General features: G+C 41.3%; 1 protein-coding gene across 9 annotated transcripts in view; it reads left to right on the top strand.

Annotated features, from left to right (window-relative positions):
- LOC134212215 (cGMP-dependent protein kinase, isozyme 2 forms cD4/T1/T3A/T3B-like) overlaps nucleotides 1–17,878 on the top strand; it is a 617,973-nt gene that overhangs the window by 361,640 nt on the left and 238,455 nt on the right. Inside the window, exon 1 of one of the 9 annotated variants that reach the window (XM_062689873.1) lies at nucleotides 9,808–10,240. The exons of 6 other annotated variants lie outside the window; for them this stretch is intronic. The gene's annotated coding sequence lies outside the window, so the exon portion shown is untranslated. Of the gene's footprint in view, nucleotides 1–9,807; nucleotides 10,264–17,878 lie in introns of those variants that run through there. 2 more of the 9 variants (XM_062689872.1, XM_062689871.1) reach the window with 2 other exon arrangements.

The raw sequence follows: 17,878 nt of genomic DNA, 5'->3' as shown, positions 1-17,878 counted from the left end.
GATTGAGAATTAAGAAAAGAGTTCATCCTTTTTCCATCGTTTTTTTCTTCTTTCTTCCTGCACCCGTTTTCCTTCTTCCTTCTTGGCTCTTCATTCGTCCTTGTTCTTTCTTCCTTCTTATTACTTCCTTCTTTTTTGTTCCTTCTTCTTTTTTCCTTTTTTTCTTTCTTCTTCCTTCTTCCTACTTCCTTGCTTTTTTCTTCCTTTGTTCTTGTTCACCCATTTCTCACTTCTTGTTTCTTGTTTCTCACTTTTCACTTTCCACTTCTCACTACCCACTTCTCGCTTCTCACTTCTCACGTCTCACTTCTAATTTATCACTTCTCATGGCCATTTGGCCGAATGAGAAGTGAGAAATCAGTTCTTCCTTTTTCCATGGATTTCTGAAAAAACGGTTCATTTAGCGCTATTCTTTCGCTCACCTCTACACACAATCACAAACTAGGCAATTGTACAAGAACAAGTAGCATGAACTATGTCCAAGGGCTTGACGATCTCTCCCCAGGCCAACTACGAATTGTGGAGCCTGGCCTGGACGTGGTGGGGTTTGGCAGTGAGCTCTGTTAATCTTTTATTAAAAGCTGCAAGTATCCGCAATCAGACCCTACAAAGCGTCCTTGTGTCGCTCAAAGCACATAAGTCCTAGTCCTGATGTTAGGTGGGACACTAAACAGGCCTGACACGACGGCCCTCCGACGATACGAGAGGTTTGCGCAGGCCCAATAAGCCGCATGTTAAACCAATAATTACGATACGACCGTCATTAAACATAATACGACTAGTCTTTTATGCTCTGTACAGACCATTCCGGCCATGGCCTGGTAAAAATAATAACAAGAACTCTTCCAATATTTCCATTTGGATTGTCTGCCGTTAAGCTTCAGTGAGTAACGAATCATACCAAAAATAAAGACAGATTTTATCACCAAACCTTTCCCACAGATAGCAAATTATACGGAGCCGAGTATTTGTTTGTATACGGCTTGCAAACGAATGGAATCGCATATCTGTGGTTTCGCTTAGTCCTGCTGGGGGGCACTCAGCAGGTATGAATCGTTTGTTGATTCGCTGCTGGGTTGTGTCACATTCATTTTATAATCGTGTGTTAGCTGATGGGTTGGGATTTTAAATCGGTGTGGATCGTGTAAGTGAGTGAGTTTCCTAATACCTGCTTCCTTCTTCTCTCTTTTTTTCTTCCTTCATCTTTCTTTCTTCCAAATTTCTCACTTCTCACTTCTTACTTCTCATTTTCCATTTCGCACTTCCTACTATTCACTACTCATTTCTCACTCCTCATTTCTCATTTCTTACTTTACATTTCTCACTTCTCTCACGACCTAGTTCTTACTTCTCGCTTTTCACTTTATACTACTCGTTTCTCTCTTCTTACTTCTCATTATTCGCTTTTCATTTGTCATTCGGCCTAATGGTCAATGACCATTCGACCTAATTACCATTCGGTTCAATGAAAGTATGGCTAAATGGTCATCTGGGCTAATGACCCAACACCGTAAAGGAGATGCGGTTCAAGCAGCGTCTGTACTGGTATCCAGCTGCTGCGTGTAAAATGCTATTCCCCGGAAGCAAAGATGGCAGTCCCACCTCGGTGGATAGCGGCCTTAGGCCAACAACGTACTGTTCCCGAAACTTAACAAACCGTTCGCTAAACCAACAAAGAAAAATCGAGAACTGATTTAACGGCAACGACTTTTGGCATGATACGAAGAACTCGATTTGGAACATGGAATGTTTTAACGTTTACTCAGCAAGGTAAGCTGGCACAACTCGCCAGCGAGGGGCTACGCATAAAACTCGGAATTCTGGGACTGAGTATAGTCCGTTGGCCAAACTTTGGAGAACACAAACTACCGTCGGTACAAATATTGTTATGCTCCGAAATTCGAGTGAATAATGTTCTCCAGCACCGAGAAGTTGGTTTCCTGCTTAGAGTCCAGGTACAGGTGGCGCTCATCAAATGGAAATCAACTAAGGAGATAATAATTTGCCAGATTCAAAACACGTGTGAAGGATCTCACGATAATCCCAATAATGTTATGCGCCGAAAGGTGACATCAAGAAAATCTACATGGGTGACTTCAATGCAAAAATCCCCGAGTAGCACAAGTCAGACAAAAATTGTTACTGCAACTTGATTGTGACTGAATTGATTCACATATGAGTGAGTTACAGTCACATATGTGAAACATGCGTGCTGCTAGAGTCTCCTCTGACAACACGGACTATAAGCGTATCATGGGATGTCATGTTCTTGGAGAAATTAGCAAAAACGGCGATTGTCTGTAGAATTCAATGCCAATAATAACATGGTGATTAGGATCTTTCCCTATCGACCAGTACACAAAGTCACGTGATGTACATTCTGTTATCCGAATCGATTCGAAAATCGGATCCAATTACGCATTGCTCGGATTCAGCGGCGGGAGGAGAGACTTGGACGACGATTTAACACACGTCGGCTTGAAGATCCAGCTGTGAAGAGATCATTCAATGAAGAACTTGAAACTTGAGCAGCGGATGTTCCGGAAGGTGGCAGCGCAGAGGACTCCCATCGAGAATGCCTTTATTGAAACAAACGAAACCCAAGCGAGCGTGGGTGAACTCCCTGGCCGACGAAAGCGAATAAACCACAACAACTGGCGATATTCATCTCCTTTACGATATCTTGCGATGCCTGAGTGGAGCACGGGTGAATCCGAGGATGCCAGTGACAGACGCGACAGGTCAGTTACTCACCGACCGATCTTCTTCACGTTTCGACGCCCAACCAACCGTCAACATCTCGGCCTTACCCGAGTCGACTAAGAAGCCCCATCACAGTCAGGAGATTGAAGCAGCCATCCGAAGCATAAAATCCAACAAAGTTCCCGGGGTCGAATGCATATCAGCAGAGATGTCTAAAGTGGACCCCACGCCAACTGCGCAAGTGTTTCATCAACTATTCTGCAATGTCTGAAACGCCGCAACATTTCCGGCTGACTGGACGCAGGGCGCCTTAGTGAAGGTCCCTTATCTGATTGTGTGCGACAACGAGCGGGGAACCATGGTACTGTGCATTGCTCACAAAAATAGCACTTCTTGGTAGTGAATTATATAAATATAAATATTAACTTATGGTTATACTTATTTCAAAAAACCACGTCGAATGCAACTTGATGCAAGCAAATCGTGTAATTCTTACTATTAAAGTTTCAAAGTCAGTATTTTGGTCATAACATCTGATTTAATATGAGAAAAAACATTGCGGGCAGTTCGATGCAAATAAAATAGGCTAAATATTTTTTACAATTTTTTTGAATAAACAAAAAAATATAATAACTTCAGATACCGTAGTCTGACCTGGCCAATATTCGATTGGAACAATAAGAATTACCCGTAGAATGCAACTTATTGTGAGCAAATCTGAAAAATTGACGATTTTTTTGTGTATTCGAGGTTTCTATTTCCAATTCAGGTTTATTTTTATAGTGTTTCCCTGTTCATTGATACTACCACGTTTTTACCCATTCAAGCATCTCACATTTGTATCAATGTAAAAAGGCCTAAATTATTGAGCATTTTTTTTATTTTTATTTACAGGTACGTAATCATAATCGACAAAAAATGGAGTTCATCGCTGATGTGAAATTTCGGTGAGTGACGGGGTATTCAATTGAAAAATTAAGATTTGCTCAGGGGTTTCCCACAAATTAAGAATATATCTCGGGTACTTATTCAAAGGGACGTATGTGATTTTGTAAACAAAGATTCCAACGTCGATTTGTCCAATCTGATGGCTCTCCCACGTAAATCGACACCACTAACAGGTAGCCGAAGACTTCCCCTACTTGTCTGTGGTAATAATTTGCGTGGGAGTGCTATAAGGATGGACAAATCGACGTTTGAATCTTTGTTTACAAAATCACATACGTCCTTTTGAATAAGTACTCGAGATATAAAAATATTTTTAGACTTAGTATACACTGCATCTCGACACTTATGGAAATAAATATACAACCAAACACCTGAAGCTCCTAGTGATCTGTTTTCGAATCTTCAGCATGTTTCTTAGAAGCTCTCCTCTTTCTGTGCTGAATATTTTGTTACGAGTTATAACCGAGAATCCGAAATAAACGAAAAATAATTATGGACACCCATGTTGAAATCCAAGTCAAGTTTAAAAACTACGCAACTGTTGATATTTGTCTTAAATTGAATTGAATTTTTTTTGTATCCACAATAGGGTGGCTCAAATTAATATGGGAAAAAAAATTTCAATTTTTTTGATGGGCCGCCCTCTTATTCGGTTCTGTTTGATGTCCTGAGGCTCTGGACAAAATCAAGGATGTTATCGATCATTTAGTATTCAATTCTACAAGAACTGAATGAGTATCATGGTTCTTGATCGTAAATTGTGCCGTCCAACTGCAAATTACTGTGTTTGGATATTTCTGCATACATTTTTTCATATAAACTTCCAACGTTGACCGATTTGGATGAAATTTTGTCCAGAGGATCAGGGCATCAAATAGAACCGAATAAAAGGGCGGCCCATCTAAAAATTCGAAAAAGTGTTTTTTGAGCCACCCTAATCCACAACTAAAAATGATGTTCCAGAAAGATTTGATTTCGTGTTAGCTGATAAGTTCGCTAAAAAAAAATATGCCCTTTGATTTTGTTAGCATACACGAGAATGCGCATCAACTTTTGTTGGAAAGAGCATTTGAACGTTAACAAGAATATGGCAATAATAAAATTAAAATTAAAATATGTTGGTAATGATTTGCCAAGCGACTTGCTGCTGCGAAGAAAAAACGTCAAACGTCAACGTTCGTTACAAATATGTAAGAATTTGAAGCTCTACATGAAGAAGTAGTTGGAAAAATGCATTCCCCTATTATTCTTCAAAGCATACCATGAACTGTAGAGTTTCAACCAGGTTTGGCTAACTATAAATTAAGTCGGGGGCACGGCAAATGCTGGGTAAAGCGTACCATTGGTACTTCGCGTACCTGAAGGAATAAAATAGACCCCATCTCGCGGTCCTTAGCCTCTTACCCAGCAACTCCTATCCCTACCTCCCCGCGGTGCTGGCCGGGATACGAGCAACCTTAGGGAAGATCGGGTAACCAACCCCGGTGGGAACTATGGTCGTATGCTGACAGGGAAGGGGGGGTTTGCTCCTCTCCGGAGGTGCAAAACTGATTGAGCGTCTGTTCTCCATGTCAGGATCGGCTCACAACAGTGTCTGTTCTCCATGTTAGGGGCGGCTGATCATCGTCCGAGTGCCAGCGAGGGACTCTAAGTGAAACTGTGCACCATGGTCCTCCGGAAATTTAGGGGGTTTGGTGTCAGGCCCTGCAAGCCAGCCTTTAAAAAATCTTAAGCAACGAACAATCAACAAGAGAGTACGGACCGGAACCATCGGCGAAGACCACTGCGACGAAAAGGGACTAGCGATTGGAAACTCGGTTCGTGGAACTGCAAATCTCTCAACTTCATCGGGAGCACACGCATACTCGTCGATGTGCTCAAGGGCCGTGGATTCGGCATCGTAGCGCTGCAGGAGGTTTGTTGGAAGGGATCAATGGTGCGAACGTTTAGAGGTAATCATACCATCTACCAGAGCTGCGGCAACACACATGAGCTGGGAACAGCTTTCATAGTGATGGGCGATATGCAAAGGCGCGTGATCGGGTGGTGGCCGATCAATGAAAGAATGTGCAGGTTGAGGATCAAAGGCCGGTTCTTCAACTTCAGCATAATCAACGTCCATAGCCCACACTCCGGAAGCACTGATGATGATAAGGACGCATTCTATGCGCAGCTGGAACGTGAGTACGACAGCTGCCCAAGCCACGACGTCAAAATCATCATAGGAGATTTGAACGCTCAGGTTGGCCAAGAGGAGGAGTTTAGACCGACTATTGGAAAGTTCAGCGCTCACCGGCTGACGAACGAAAACGGCCTACGACTAATTGATTTTGCCGCCTCCAAGAATATGGCCATTCGTAGCACCTACTTCCAACACAGCCTCCCGTATCGGTACACCTGGAGATCACCACTGCAGACAGAATCACAAATCGACCACGTTCTGATTGATGGACGGCACTTCTCCGACATTATCGACGTCAGGACATATCGTGGCGCTAACATCGACTCTGACCACTATCTGGTGATGGTTAAACTGCGCCCAACACTCTCCGTCATCAACAATGTTCGGTACCGACGACCGCCGCGGTACGACCTAGAGCGACTGAAGCAACCTGATGTCGCCACTGCATACGCGCAGCATCTCGAGGCAGCGTTGCCGGAAGAGGGTGAGCTCGATGGGGCCCCTCTTGAGGACTGCTGGAGTACAGTTAAAGCAGCCATTAACGACGCAGCGGAGAACAACGTCGGGTATATGGGTCGAAGTCGACGGAACGATTGGTTCGACGAAGAGTGCAGACAGATTCTGGAGGAGAAGGACGCAGCGCGGGCGGTCGCGCTGCAGCAAGGTACCCGGCAGAATGTGGAACGTTATAGACGGAAGCGGAGACAGCAGACCCGCCTTTTTCAGGAGAAGAAACGCCGCCTGGAAGAAGCGGAGTGCGAGGAGATGGAACAGCTGTGCCGTTCTCAAGATACACGCAAGTTCTATCAGAAGCTCAACGCATCCCGCAAAGGCTTCGTGCCGCGAGCCGAAATGTGCCGGGATAAGGATGGGAGCATCTTGACGGACGAACGTGTGGTGATCGAAAGGTGGAAGCAGCACTACGAGGAACATCTGAATGGCGCTGAGAGTACAGGCAGTGAAAGTTTAGGCAGCGGAGGAGATGACTACGTCAGTTCAGCGGACGATGGAAGCCAACCAGCCCCCACCTCGAGGGGAAGTTAAGGATGCCATTCAACAGCTAAAGACCAATAAAGCAGCTGGTAAGGATGGTATCGGAGCTGAGCTCATCAAGATGGGCCCGGAAAAGCTGGCCACTTGCCTGCACAAACTGATAGTCAGAATCTGGGAAACCGAACAGCTACCGGAGGAGTGGAAGGAAGGGGTTATATGCCCCATCTACAAGAAAGGCGACAAACTGGAGTGTGAGAACTTTCGAGCGATCACCATCCTTAATGCCGCCTACAAAGTGATATCCCAGATCATCTTCCGTCGTCTGTCACCATTAGTGAACGAGTTCGTGGAAGTTATCAAGCCGGCTTCGTTGACGGCCGCTCGACAACGGTCCAGATCTTTACTGTACGGCAAATCCTTGAAAAATGCCGCGAATATCAGGTCTCAACGCACCATCTGTTCATTGATTTCAAGGCGGCATACGACAATATAGACCACATAGAGCTATGGAAAATTATGGACGAGAACAGCTTCCCTGGGAAGCTTACCAGACTGATCAAAGCAACGGTGGATGGTGTGCAAAACTGTGTGAAGATTTCGGGCGAACACTCCAGTTCGTTCGAATCGCGCCGGGGACTAAGACAAGGTGGTGGACTTTCGTGCCTGTTGTTCAACATTGCGCTAGAAGGTGTCATGCGGAGAGCCGGGTGTAACAGCCGGGGTACGATTTTCAACAGATCCAGTCAATTTATTTGCTTCGCGGATGACATGGACATTGTCGGCCGAACATTTGCAAAGGTGGCAGAACTGTACACCCGCCTGAAACGTGAAGCAACAAAAGTTGGACTGGTGGTGAATGCGTCAAAGACAAAGTACATGCTTGTGGGCGGAACCGAGCGCGACAGGGCCCGCCTGGGAAGCAGTGTTACGATAGACGGGGATACCTTCGAGGTGGTCGAGGAATTCGTCTACCTCGGATCCTTGCTAACGGCTGACAACAACGTTAGTCGTGAAATACGAAGGCGCATCATCTGTGGAAGTCGGGCCTACTACGGGCTCCAGAAGAAACTGCGGTCGAAATGATTCGCCACCGCACCAAATGTGTCATGTACAAGACGTTAATAAGACCGGTAGTCCTCTACGGACATGAAACATGGACAATGCTCGAGGAGGACTTGCAAGCACTCGGAGTATTCGAGAGACGGGTGCTTAGGACCATCTTTGGCGGTGTGCAAGAAGACGGTGTGTGGCGGCGAAGAATGAACCATGAGCTCGCCCAACTCTACGGCGAACCCAGTATCCAGAAGGTAGCTAAAGCCGGAAGGGTACGATGGGCAGGACATGTTGCAAGAATGCCGGACAGCAACCCTGCAAAGATGGTGTTCGCTTCCGATCCGGCAGGTACGAGACGGCGTGGAGCGCAGCGAGCGAGATGGGCAGACCAGGTGCAGAACGACTTGGCGAGCGTGGGGCGTATCCGAGGATGGAGAGATGCGGCCTCGAACCGTGCATTGTGGCGTCAAATTGTTGATTCAGTGTTATCTGTTTAGATGTTAACTAAATAAATGAAATGAAATTAAGTCGAGAGACATGTGGTAACATATTAATTTGATGCATTCCATCGAGAAAAAAATCCTTAGACCCACCAAGTTACATTAAAGTCGCCCAATCGGGAAACATTTGGCAATTCTTGAGCGGAAGCTGTAAAAGATTAGTAAAGTCAATCGAGATGTTGCTGAAATAAATAAATGGTCGAATAAAATGACGGCAAGTTGACGAACAGAGTGTTCAAAAATCACGCGAGGTGTTTCAGAAATGTTCCTCATTTCATTAGAACATAACGGAGTGGGACTAGTAATATGTAACGTTACACAGGTAGTTTGAAGTTGATTGAAAAAGTAGGGGATGATGCATCAACCATGGATTTTTTTAGACCATGGTCTAAAATGTCGCTTTAAAACTTTTTCATTGTTGTTCTCAAAATAAACCGAATCATTTCAGCGTGCAGACACAACATGTTCAAAGCATAGCACAATGATCTCCTACTCAAAGTAACAAGTTTTTATTTACGTTTTTAAGACATTTCAAATGCGTTTTAAAATGGACTTGGGGTAAAAAACGCACTACAGGTGATGCAAAATGACACACTTGCATAAAAATAAACAGTAAACGCATTGCCAGTTGTAAACCTTATTTAATAAAACGAAAATTTTACGGGTGAGTCGAAAAAATCCCGAATTTTTAAATTCAGTGAAAGTCAAAGGATTTTTCTCAATATTTGCGCTATATCTCAATGATGGATAACTAATATTGAACTGTCATGATAATATATTTAGCCTTCCTCAGCTCTTACTGCACAGCTGAGGAAGGCTACAAAGCAAAATCATGCTGAGGGTGCCTGGGTTCGATTCCCGACCAAGTCTAGGGAGTTTTCGAGTTTGAAATTTTCTCGCTTTCCCTGGACATGAAACAGAATTGTGACTGATACAAATATTATTGTTAAATGTTTAAAATCTTAACGATAAATTTCAAAACAGAAACAGTTTCAATGTAGTGCTGATTTGTTGTATAGATTTGTTAACCGCTTATGTTAACATTCTGCTTAACAAAAACCTTTCATAAACAAAGCACTTTTCATTGCTATGGACGGTTAAAAGCTCTTACGAAGTTGATCATTTCGCGAGAATTTAACTCGCTCTCGTGGAGCAGCTTTATAAAGCTCACTCTTACTGCCGGGAAATCCCCCTGCGAGAGCGCCCACGTGCTCGCATGTGCAGATTAAATTGTCTGCTTCTTGTGCACAAATCAGCTGTTTTGTCCATATTACGCGTAGAGCTCGCTCTTTCTGAGCATCGCGCTGCTGCTGCTGCATCAGCAAACCGGTTCGTGTTCGCCTCAATCCTTCTCTCACGGGGGCGCACACCGTTTCGATTCGATCGTCGTTGTCGTCGTCGCCGCAAAGCTGCAGCTGCGACCAATATGTTCAGTTGTCGTCGGAGTTTCGTTGGACTTGGATGCATCGCCGTCGCCGCTGCTGCTCTGGCGCGAACGATACCACGCGAGCGCGGGCGCGAGTTCGTTTATTTCCGCGAGTGATACTATTTTGGACTTACGCGTAGAAGGTCCGTGGGACGTAGCACACGACAAAAACAAAGTAAAGAAACTCTTAAACCAAGCGACGTGCCAGCCAGCATCTAGCCTGCACAACAGACGACGGCGCAGAGATTCCTGTTTTCCGTGAAGTAGTTGGGTCCTATATTTGTACATGTTGGTGGTGCTGCTGCGGATCCGCGTGATCGTGGTTGTAGTTGGTGTTTGGCGAGTTGTGATTTTGTGCTGAATAAACCTCTGGCGGCTGCCTTAACGATAGTGGATTGAGAAACGTGTTGTTGTGTCTGGAAATCTTATGCGACAGTAAAGTGAACGAAAAGAGTTGGGTAAGGGTTGGACGCTCGCAATCTGTACGGAAATGACTAAGGGGCTCAACATCATAGTTTGATACTAAGTGGATATAAATTGAGTCTAATCCTTACAGATTTGATGTGTTCCATGCATCGGATCTAAGTGTTTCGTGACATCGAAAATACCCGTTTCATGCGAACGATTGTGGTTTTGATATCTGATTTTGATAGTAATACCAGCAGGGCTGGTGGCGACAAATGTGACCTTGTTGATGAATTTTGTGACATACACTATAGGATAATCAAGAATACACTATTATTACAACAAAAGGAAAATGTGTTATACCCGTTCGAGGAAGTATTCAGGATAAACTCTACTCAAACGATCGTCTTTGTTGTTCGAGATTGTGAATAAATAAGAAGTTACGGCAAAGAAATTCAAAAACTATCAGTCGAGGAAAATCGTCGCACAGAATGTTACCTTCATCTGTGCTGTTGAAAGAAACACCGGAAATATCGGAGCTTCAATGTTGCGTAAAGTGGAAATGTTTGGTTTTAAAGTATCGAACAACCTTGTAAATGAAAAAAAAACTCTTGGAAACTTCCGAAGCACCTCTGCGGTGCTCTGTGGTTCACGGTATACTCCAATATTTATAAAAGACGAAATCCAACATTTATGATGTACCGTAATCGGGGATGGCAATGGGTCAAATTGGAGTGAGAATGGGTCATTGTTTCAATCTCTAAGAATGCCTGTAGGATGGACTAAATGTACCTGGGTGCAAGAAAAGACCTTTTCGAAAGATGTTATTCTACCACCAGGTTGTTAGTGAGAGATCTCTATAGACCCATTGTTGCCCCGATGACAATACATATATTGCTTGAAAATTAATTTGCAAGTAGAACCGAATATGATTAATTAACACCAATGGGTTGTCGCACAAAATTACCATTTTCAATTAAATGAACTCAATCGGGTCCACAGTTATACAATTCAATCCAATTAGATTGCATCAACTCCAATGTGTCATGATTTGGTTGAATGTGAACTCGTATATGGCAATTGGTTTGTATAGATTGTGGAAAATATAAATGAGCGAAGATAAATCCTCTGTCTCCAAACAAACAGTTAAACGTGTCTCCAAATGAGCATGACGTCACGATTTCAGTGAAAATATTAAGGGATGTGATGTCATATGCGCCCAACCGTGCTTTCGCTCATCTATAGATTCTACTATCAACTACATATAGTTTGTGGCAAGTTTGTAGCCTGGGTTTTGACTTTACTCCTGAATCTGCCTTACAATTACGTTCTTATTTCGAGGCTCTTTTTGCCTTTCTCGTACAACAAAGTTGTACCGGAAGGCTATCATTTCACTCCAAAATCGAACTTTTTTAGATGTCTCGGCGACCCATGATGTTATATAGGGGAAGTGGGGGTAGCACGCCCATAGGGGTTAAAACGCGCCACCCCTGAATAAGGTTAAATATCCCCATTTTGATTATTTTCAATAGTCTATACGATAAAGCAATGAAAAATATTGCCATTGGATACATATATTTCATGATTTTCTCTAGTTATACATGAAAAACTCGAAAAAACGATTTTTGCGTGTTTTGATGCAATTCTAGCTCGGTGGAATTTAGTCTTTCTGTCGCTGTTATACATTGATAAATTAATAATTGAGCCATGAGCCATGCTGCTTACTCGTGTTCTTTATGTTCCACACGAAATCGTCGTCAAAAATGGTTTTAAAACGATTTTATGGGCCTTCAAACTTCTGAGGTCGGTGTGGGGCATTACGCCCATGCTCATTTCGTATGACCGAAACAGCTGAAACATTCGGTTAATTGCCTTAATGTAGGCAATTAAAATGAAAATCAGTACGATGAGCACATGCGCGTTTTAACCCATCCACTGGCGCATCTCACCCCGCATTGTTTCAAAATCATTTTTTTGCGGGTGCTTTTTAAAAATCAAATTTCTGTGCAATAAAATGGACAATTAGATATCTGTTATCGGTAGTCAGTCGCAGATATGCTGTTCTTCAGTATGCGCTGATGAAAACTGGCTGAAATGGTGGTTTTCATTGATAAAAATGGCATTTTCCTTAACGTGGGCGTCCTACCCCCAGTTCCCCTACCAATCGACTCCGCTCGTCGAGCTGAACAAATGTCTGTCTGTCCATGTGTATGTATGTGTGTGTGCACACGAAAACCGAAAAACATTAGCCACTTTTTCATATTAATTCATAGTAATTCTTAACCGATATTCTCGCAACAATTTGCATTCGATAGGGGACAAAGCCTTATTGATCACTATTGAATTTGATAACGATCGATCATTACGTTTGAAATTTATTAAGAAAATGGAATCTAACTATATAAGATTGGTGTCTTGGCTAAATGCGAGAAAGGCAGTATCACCACTCGGTAAATCAAGTTGGGTTTTATTAGAGAAGATCCTAAAAGTACGGTACGCAAAAACTAGCGACTTTTAAAATCCCCCCTTCCTTTTTCATCACACTTTTAGTATGAAACCTCATATTTGTTGTATGAATTAAGCGTGTCGTACTTTGTGGATGGCCCTTCATTGATAGAAGTTCTCAAACCAAAACTTGTGATTTACCTGTTTTTGTTCTTTCCAATATCTGTCTAATAAAAACATGTTTGCTCAAAGAGCTGCAAGAGTCAACTTTGGAAGGTGAAGGGACTACCTTTTTTATCAATAAAAAAAATATGAGCAATTTTGAATCGTGCACTTTGAGAAGGGAGTTAGAGAATTCGAATTCCCATTACTATGGATCGCAGTGGTTTTTGCAACAGTTCTGATCAATCGATATAAATTTTTATATATTATTTAGGGGAATTTCTCAACTTTCAATTACCAGCTTACCCCGAAACCTTTATCATTATAACAAACTGTTGTTCTTAGATTTGGCTTTAGTCCAAGTATAGCAATACTGGTGTAAGAAACATGCTTTGCTCACATGAAAAATCTTATCTACATAAGATCGTGGTGGAAACTGGGAAAACGTCGGTATCGGAAGGTGTCCAGCGCTGGGGGATCTCTCCCTATAACAAAGCCATATTGATAAAAGAATCTTAATGACTAAACCCTTGCAAAAGGATCAAAATAATGAATTTATTTAAATTCCTCTGATTTTCAAAAAAAATTGAAAAAAATCCACGGGATATTCCATTTAAAATTAATTAAAATTACGTTTAATGGGAATCGCATTGGAATCCAATTTCAAAACTACAAGGACACATAACTCCAAGAGCTAACGACAGGAAACAGCGTAAAGCTCACTTACAGCCTACACAAAAAAAGGGTTTTCAGATGTGCTAAATAATCGCCTATTAATCTACATTTGTGGAAGGAAAAATGCGAGGACTGGCATTGAGGCAGCCATTTTTAGACTCTGTCGGGATTGTCCTTAAAATTCCATAAGAAAACATTTTGAATTGTTTAGGACAGCGGTTCTCAACCTGGGGTACATGTACCCCTGGGGGTATCTTTGCCGGGCCCAGGGGTATCTCGGACAAAAATGCATTATGGCGGATGAATCACAAAATGTTGAATAATGTGTTACGAATATGGTTCAGAACTAAAATTTAGAGTCTACACGTTTGGCAGCCTCCATTTGAGAGACACGAAGGCTTTTTTCCTCAGTTGCTTCGTTGCAAGAAGATTAGAAGCATCTTTCTACGCTTCTTGAAAGCCTCCTTCTAAGGAGCTTGGAGGACTCCTTTCAAGAGGATCGGAAGTCTCCTTTCAAAAGGTTCGGAAACCTACTTACAAGAGGTTCTGAGGCGTTCTTTCAAAAGGCTCGGAAGCCAAGAGGTCCGGAAGCCCCCTTTTCAGAAGTCTGGAAGCCTCGCTACTAGAGGCTCAGAAGCCTCCTTTCAGCAGGCTCAGAAGCCTTCGGAAACCTTCTTTCAAGAGGCTGGGAAGCCTACTTGAATAAGCTCGGAAACCTCTTTTGGAGTGGTTCGGAAGCCTTCTATCAAGAGGCTCGAAAGCCTTATTTCAAGAGGTCCGGAAGCCTTCTTTCAAGAACCCCGGAAACCTCCTTTCGAGAGGCCCGGAAACCTCCTTTCAAGTAGCCCGGAAACCTCCTTTCAAGAGGGCCTGGAAGCCTCCCTTCAAGAGGCCCGGAAACCTCCTTTCAAGAGGCCCGAAAACCTCCTTTCAAGAGGCCCGGAAGCCTCCTTTCAAGAGGCCTGGAAGCCTCCCTTCAATAGGCCCGGAAGCCTCCTTTCAAAAGGCCCGGAAGCCTGCTTTCAAGAAGCCCGGAAGCCTTCTTTCAAGATGCCCGGAAGCCCCTTGAATCCTCCTTTCAAGAGGCCCGAAAACTTTTTTTCAAGAGGCCCGGAAGCCTGCTTTCAAGAGGCCCGGAAGTCTCCTTTCAAGAGGCCCGAAGGCCTGATTTCAAGAGGGCCAGAAGCCTCTTTTCAAGAGATCTGGAAGCTTCTTTTCAAGAGGTCCGGGAGTCTATTTTCAAGAGGTTCAGTAGCAGCCTCCTTTCAAAAGACCTAGAAACATCCAAGAGGCTCAGAGGCGTCCTTTCAAGATGTTCAGAAGCCTCCTTTTAAGTAGCTCGAAAGCTTCCTTCCTTTAAGAGCTCGGAATAATGAAAATTTCAGTCAACTTTACGGGGAGTCATATATTCCGTTAATTTTCAGTTCCATTTTTCTTATGAATTACACTTTTTTTGCAGCAAGAAAATGCGGGTACCTCAATTAATGCAAAAGTGCGAAGGGGTACCTCTCTAGAAAAAGGTTGCGAACCGCTGGTTTAGAAAATGATTTTCGGTTTATCAGATTTTTTGTCTTTATTATCAAGACTTTCAGCCCGAGGCTGCGTCGTCTCGTAATGGGAAAATCATGTTGGTTTTTTAAAGAAATATAAAAGTATTGAATAAATTCTTTTCCATCAGAAATTGCTTTTAAAATATCTTTAAAAAAAAAAATATTTTTCTCGGAAAATTGTTATGATTTTTTTTTTAAAACCCTTCGCTTCCTTGTGGAACTTTTCCAATTTTTCTCGACAAATTCCTTAGAAGTTCTTCAGGAAACTCCTTCGAGATTTCTTGAGAAATTTCTGAAAATTTCCTCGGGAAATTGTTCTGCATTTCATCTGGTAAATTGCTTTGAGATTTTTTGAATTTTTCTTTATGATTTTTTTCGGCAAATTATTTTGAATTTCTTCGTAGGATTCCATTAAATGAGAAGCTAGAAGGTAAAAGTTAGAAATGAGGAGTATGAAATGAGAAGTGAACAGCAAAAAGTAAAAAGAGAGGAATTTGGAGTACGGTGGGACTATTCAGAAGTGAGAACCAGAATATCAAAATTCTATCAACATATGTTATTCTGTTATACTAAATTTCTATAACAAAATCTGTTAGTAACTCTCAAATATGAATACAAAATATATTGTTTACTGTGCAGTTGGATATTTTTTTAGGCCGTGATATGTCTCCAGATTGTGACAAACAATCGGATTTTTTTACAATGTTGTGAAAACTCATATGTGAATATGTACATTATGTGGAAGATATTGCACAATGGGGAAATCCGATTTCAAAGGTGGAAAAAATTGATAACTTTCTTCACGAACAACTTACAGAAGAGATCAAGAGCTTATTCGAAAGGGAATTTTGCGAAGAATTCAGTGAGTGCTGTTTCATGGACGTGGAACGCTTCTGTATGTAGTTATTGAGCTCGTTTTGCCCTAATGCCCCACATATCGCGAGTTTCCAAACAATTTGTCATTTTATCTTTAAGACATTGTTCTAAAATTGTGTTTATCTCTTCACTGTGGATCCACGGAAGGGCACTAGATATATTTTGTTGGTAAAAGTTGGAAATTTAAGGGATTTTGGGGTCAAATAAGCATCAAAGAGCATTTTATGTGTAATTTTCATGTATTATGTAAAAAATAGTAATATTTGCAGATAAGTGTTGATATTATTGTCTAAAGGTGTTGAACAGATATTGATAAATGTTTGCCGAACAAAAATTAATGGAATAAATCCTTTCACAAATGTTTTATTTGGTTATTTATTGAGTAAAAACGATTTTTAAAAACATTTGAATAGCACCAATGCCAAACATTTCCAAACGATACCCGATAGCACAACTAGACAAGAATAGTCATATGTTATGAGTCTTGATGTGATCATAGATAGGAGGTGATGGGAGATACTCTTTTTTCTTACCTTTTTGCCCAAATTCCCCTATGAAATAATATAGCTCAATGATTCTGAGGGAGGAAATGATGTAGTAATGTTAAATTAATTGATATTTTCCAATGATATAATGAAAATAACAAATAATCATATAATTCATTAAAAATATTGAATTATAGGGGTTTTTGGGGTCGTACAGGTCATTTAATGTAACTTTTTATACAAAATAGGATAACATTTTTCACGGACGACGCACATGGAAGATTAATGGCTTATTCAAAAGGGAGTTTTCCAAGGAATTCAGTGAGATATGTTTCATAGATGTGAGACACTTCTGTAAGTAGTTATTAAGCTCGTTTTTCCCCAATGTCCCCCCCATACATCACAGTTTATCATATTTTTCGTGCTTTTATCTTCCAAGTATTGTACTAAAGATGTGTTCTCCTCTTCATTATAGATCCATATAAAAGCACTATACATAATAAGTCAAATAAGTATTAAATTGTACTTTACGTGAAATTTTCATGTATTCTGTAAAAAATAATTAAAATATTATTATTCTCCCAAAATGTTCTACAGAAATTGATAAATGTTGGCGAAACAATTACTAATGAAGTAAATCATTTCGCAAGTGTTTTGTTTTGTGATTTATTGGGTAAAACCCGATTTTTTAAATGCTTCTAAAAGTGCCGATGCCAATCATTCCTAAACCACACCCGTTTGCACAACTAGATAAGAGTAAATATATTAAATATATTAGTCGATGTGATAAAAGATAGGAATAGATAGGAAATATTCTTTTCTCATGTCGTTTCACCCAAATTTTCCTTATGAAATACTTATTTGTCCCAAAATGCCTTAAAAATCAATTTTAAATGTAATATATGGATATTTGTTTTCTGTTAAATCAATTTAAATTTCCGTTAAAAAAAATTATGACAATAATATCAACTATTATCTGTAAATATCTGAAAAATCAATAGGCTGAAGATTTCGCCAAAATTGACTATATGTAGAGCAATATCAATGCTTACAAGTTTTAAAATCGCCGTATATTGATGATGATGATGATGATGATGATACTACCATCTATTGTAGCAAGGCACCTGCCGATAGCACTGGCCATATCTGACAAAGGATTTGATCATGATCATACTACTGTTTGTATTTCATCAGACTCCTGTATGAAGGGCCAAAAATGGGTGGGGTGGTTCCATAAGCAAAGACACTTAATTTAGAAGACACTTAGTTTTTAAATCGCCGTATATTAACCCTAAATGATCATTCGACATGATATAGTGCAAATGATTCCTTGGGTTTTAATATTTTTTACAGAATACACATTGATGCAGTTTGATGATTATTTGACCCCAAAGTCTCTTAAATTTCCAACTTCTTCCAACAAAATATGTATAGTGCTATGTATGGATCTACAATGATGAGGAAAACAGAATTTC

Source organism: Armigeres subalbatus, chromosome 2 (genome assembly GCF_024139115.2).
Source record: "Armigeres subalbatus isolate Guangzhou_Male chromosome 2, GZ_Asu_2, whole genome shotgun sequence".
In the NCBI taxonomy this organism is placed as follows: Eukaryota; Metazoa; Arthropoda; class Insecta; order Diptera; family Culicidae; genus Armigeres; species Armigeres subalbatus.
This window is presented reverse-complemented; position numbering and strand designations above follow the sequence as displayed.